The sequence below is a fragment of the Anomaloglossus baeobatrachus genome, chromosome 4, assembly GCF_048569485.1.
Source record: "Anomaloglossus baeobatrachus isolate aAnoBae1 chromosome 4, aAnoBae1.hap1, whole genome shotgun sequence".
In the NCBI taxonomy this organism is placed as follows: domain Eukaryota; kingdom Metazoa; phylum Chordata; class Amphibia; order Anura; family Aromobatidae; genus Anomaloglossus; species Anomaloglossus baeobatrachus.
The window spans coordinates 653,454,464-653,459,920 of NC_134356.1; positions in this window are offsets into that span (position 1 = coordinate 653,454,464).

A 5,457-nucleotide genomic window follows, 5' to 3' on the forward strand; every position below is an offset into this window, starting at 1 on the left:
TGTGGGAGTTATGCGGCCAATTATGTATAAAGTTTTACATCAGGCGGTCACTATATGTTAAATAAACACGAGAATCCTGCAATGGCTGACGGCAGTAATTACTTCACAAATTGGCACTGAATACAGATTTGTAAGACGTGCAAGAACTTCATCGTCTGTTTCTAACTAAGCCATAGGCTGTTTTGCTCTGGGATCCTTCGGTTTCTTTGTATACAGTGTCCACCCATATCCTGTCCACCGCCATTACCTTGAGAACGGCGGCAGCTATAGGCATAGAAGTGGTGTCTAGGTATAGTAAAGTAGCCATGCGCTACGCTATGAAACCACCTATAGCGCCACCTGGTGGAAAACAACGGAGTTAGCATTTTTATCTCGAAAACGGAACGAGATAGAGAAAAAAAAGTGAATTACAAAGTTGTAGAGCATCATCAATTCAATACGAATCGACACTTTGCATACAGAAATGCTATGATATGAAACCCATGACCCCCCCAAAACATTGAATGCTGGTCACGCATATGGCGCTCATTTAACTTTTCATGCTCATTAGTGTCTCCCGTCAGCTGCAATGCACATCTGGCCTCTGCACAGCATACTGTATCTTGCTGCACGTTGTGCAATATGGTAGGTGACACGTTTGCACAAGCATCTGTGATACGTGGTCGTAGGTCCTGCAATGTTGGTGGAGGGGATCACATACACCTGCTGTTTGATGAGACCTGACAGAAAGAAGTCCAATGGGGTCAGGTCAGGTGAGCGGAGGCCACTCCACGCAGCCACCATACCCAATGACTTGTAGGAAGATCTCCATGAGGTATCGCTTCACGTCCGCAGCCTTGTGAGTTTTACATGTTCTAGTCATAGCATTTCTGTATGCAAGGTGTCGACTCGTATTGAATTGATGATGCCCTACAACTTTGTAATTCACTTTTTTTCTCTATCTCGTTCCGTTTTTTAGATAAAAATGCTAACTCCATTGTTTTCCACCAGGTGGCGCTATAGATGGTTTCATTGCGTAGTGCATGGCTACTTTACTAGACCTAGACACCACTTCTATGGCTATAGCTGCCGCCATTCTCTAGTTAATGGTGGTGGACATGATATGGGTGGACACACTGTATGTCTGCCTTAAAGGGGTTTTCCATGACTGTAATATTGATGGTCTATCATGGTATCTGAGTGGTGGGAGTCCCAACTCTCACAGCACCATACATTTGGTTGCAGATCAGGAACATTCACCCTTCATTCAGCCGATCAGTGGTATTGCCAACAGTCAGTCTTCAAAGGCTATCAATATATCTAATTTGGACGTGTCCGTGTGTCTGTGCGCAATGAGTCATCCACAGCCCTATGTTGTTGAGGCTGACGAGGCAACCATCCACAGCCCTATGTGGCCGAGGCCACACTGTGAGGCAACATTGTGAGGCAATATTGAGGCAACACTGAGGAAACATTGAGGCAACACTGAGGCAATATTGTGAGGCAACATTTCTGAGGCAACACTATGTCGGGCTAGCGCTATCTGATAGCGCTACTTCGAATGAAAGACCACAGATAACGCTATCTGTATAGCGCTACCGATAATGAAAGAAAACGTGTAAAGCTATCCGATAGCACTACTCCTAGAGAACAGATAGTGGTATCCGGATAGCGCTATCGAAAAAAGAAGCACTAATAGCACTATTCCCTCTCTTTTTCATACACAAGGTAAGAGTAGTAGGACACGTACACCAGGTATTGGCGCGCAATCATTCGTTTTTATTGTTAAATTCAAGAATCCAGAAGGATGAATACATATATGGGTGGCACGGTGGCTCAGTGGTTAGCACTGAAGTCTTGCAGCGCTGGGGTCCTGGGTTCAAATCCCACCAAGGACACCATCTGCAAGGAGTTTGTATGTTCTCCCCGTGTTTGCGTGGGTTTTCTCCGGGTTCTCCGGTTTCCTCCCACACTCCAAAGACATACTGATAGGGACTCTAGATTGTGAGCCCCAATGGGGACAGTGTTGCCAATGTATGTAAAGCGCTGTGGAATTAATAGCGCTATATAAATGAATAAAATTATTATTATTATATAAGAAATATAAACATATATAAAATGAAGTTAACAAACTGACAGACTGGTACAGAGGGGGAAAGGACCCTGCCTTCAAGGGCTTCCTATCACGGGTGTAATGGGATAACTGGGGATCGGGGCTCCTAAACTGGCCCTCAGACTAGGTGGCCCCTAGCTGTCCCTTGTCCGAGAGATACGTCTGATGGTGATGATGTCTGGGCCGCCATCCTTGCCCTGCTCCAGTACAACCCTGATCTAATCCCCCTTCTCTCTCACCCCAGGAGGGGGCCGGGACAGGAGTGGTAGAGCCCTTAGATATGGACACACAGGGGAGACCAAGACTCTGTCACACAGAACGCTCACACAGAGTTATCAGACAATAACTGATAAGGAGGAAAATAAGAGCAGGGAGGAATGAACGAGAGACACCACAATAACTCCACGTGCAAAGCAATACAATTAGCAGCAGGACTGGGACACGACATCCTATGGACCAGTGTAGCTAAAGCTATAGTCAGCATGGGAAGACAGGCTTCTCCATCTTAAAAAGGCGGGGAGTGACTATGATAGGTCTCCCACAACATGTGAGCCAAGAAGTAACCAACAGGCTAGCAGAAGTTAACTCCTGCAAGCCCGATCACTAATAAGAACACAGCTGGTCAAGACCCGAGCTTTTCTGTGTAACTCAAAATCACCAAAGCAGGCATAGTGAGGCGTGTCAAACTCTGTATGTGAACGTCCGATGCTGCCATGAGACTCAGCGACTTTAGAGCAAAACACCATGTGACACAATCTGGATAATGAGGAAGGAGACCATAGGTAAGACACAACAACATGATGTATAGGATGGAGTGCTGCCGCAGATGAACGATGTACACAGAGGTACAAAAGATCAGCAGTGGAAGGAAACATGTCCTTACTCTGCTCTGCCACAAAGATTTTTCCTGAAGAAGAAGCCAGAAGGCTTTGAAACGCATAGAAATTAACTGCTTCCATCTACCGATGTGTCCTGGATCCTTCCTATATTGGTCTCTTCACGGCAGCGCGGAGTGACCACATGTTAATTCAACTGCTGATCAGCGTGTAGGTGATACTGGAAGCCATGGGAGTTGTTTATGAGTTGTCCCAGGCCAAAAGTATAGATTGAGAAGAATAGGGGTAATCAGATATCATTATTAGTCCCTGAAAACCTCCAAAAGCAAAAGTGTACACAGAATTAATAGGGCCCCTTAGCTAAATCTCAGAATACGCCCCCAACTTCGCATATTGAGTTGAATCGCAACTATCCATTTTAGTTTCTTCCATTTGCAAATAATTACACCAACAGTTGTTGCCTTCTCACCAAGCTGCTTGCCTATTGTCCTGTAGCTGATCCCAGCCTTGTGCAGGTCTACAATGCTGTCCCTGGTGTCCTTAGACAGCTCTTTGGTCCTGGCCATGGTGGAGAGGTTGGAGTGTGATAGAGTGTGTGGACAAGTGTCTTTTATACAGGTAACGAGTTCAAACAGGTGGAAATAATACAGGTAATGAGTGCAGAGCAGGAGAAAAAATATCAGGTCTATGAGAGCCAGGATTCTTGCCGGTTGGTCGGTGATCAAATACTTATTTTATGAACTAAAATGGAAATTAATCATTTAAAAATCATAAAATCGGATTTCCTGGATTTCTATTCTGTCTGTCACAGCTGAAGTTTCCTACGATACAAAATTACAGAACTCGCCATTTTTTGTCGATGGGAAAACGTGTAAAATCGGCAGCGGATCATACTTCCTTTCCCCTCTGTATCACTCCAGAAGTCATTCCACAAATCTCATGTCATGAGCAGACGTCACTAGCAAAATATAACACAAAATGTTTCCAAATGTTCTTTTCATCAGTTTTCATCAGTCACTTTTAGGATTGACTTTTTGAATAGGATTAAAGCGGGTGAAGATGGACACAGCGTCATACAGGAACTAAGAGGGACTTACAGCCAGACACAGACTGACAACGACAAGTAAAGACTGACTGCAGCAGACACTGAAGTCCACCGACAGTCAGACAAGGTGGGAGACCGAACGTCAAGTCAAACATGTCCAGAGAGAAAGGTGCAGACAGGATCCTATTCTGCACATGCCATTAATAATAGGAGCCACATTCCTGTGCACATGGCACTGTCCGAGCACGAACCACTCAGGGGAATGTCAATTTACTACACTCATATACGCGCCACAGCTTAAAGGCAACGCTCACCTTTGAACACCAATTTACACACTATTAAATCCTACATAAAACACTAAGTACAATATAAAATGTTAAGTAACTTGGTAAATACATTACATTCCTTATCCCTGGTTATAGATTGTATTATACAGTACTTCAGAGCTGCCTTCACAATTCACCTGGAAGTAGGAAAAAAGCATATATACTTACCTGAGCTCCATTAATGCTGATGGGAGTAAGGTTTTACCTATGTTAAAGCACTGTACAGTGCCATTGTGTAGCCAGCCTGGAACTGCAGGAATTAGGCTATGTCCGCACGTTGCTTTTTACCTGCTCTTTACCTGCTTTATTGCTGCTTTTTCAACTGCAGCGTTTAATGCCAAAATGGTTGTGTTCTGCTTTTCAAGCTTAGTCTATGGGAATTTGGGTTTCTTGTCCGCACTATGCAGTTCAAACTGCAGCCTTTTTGTTGCAGAACTTTGGTCAAAAACTCAGCTTTGCAGTGCAAAACCCAAATGGCAAAAACAATTCACATGTCAATTGTTTTTGCCATTTGGGTTTTGCACTGCAAAGCTGAGTTTTTGACCAAAGTTCTGCAACAAAAAGGCTGCAGTTTGAACTGCATAGTGCGGACAAGAAACCCAAATTCCCATAGACTTTGCTTGAAAAGCAGAACACAACCATTTTGGCATTAAACGCTGCAGTTGAAAAAGCAGCAAAAAAGCAGGTAAAAAGCAACGTGCGGACATAGCCTTAATCTCTGAAGCTTGCAGAATAGTGAGTGCAGCTCTAGAGTATAATACGCAATGCAATTACATACTGTATTATACTCCAGAGCTGCACTCACTATTCTGCTGGTGCAGTCACTGTGTACATACATTACTGATCCTGAGTTACATCCTGTATTATATTCCAGAGCTGCACTCACTATTCTGCTGGTGCAGTCACTGTGTACATACATTACATTACTTATCCTGTATTATATCCTGTACTATACTCCAGAGCTACACTCACTATTCTGTTGGTGCAGTCACTGTGTACATACATTACATTACTTATCCTGTATTATATCCTGTACTATACTCCAGAGCTGCACTCACTATTCTGCTGGTGCAGTCACTGTTCACATACATTACATTGCTTATCCTGTACTGATCCTGAGTTTCCTCCTGTATTATACTCCAGAGCTGCACTCACTAT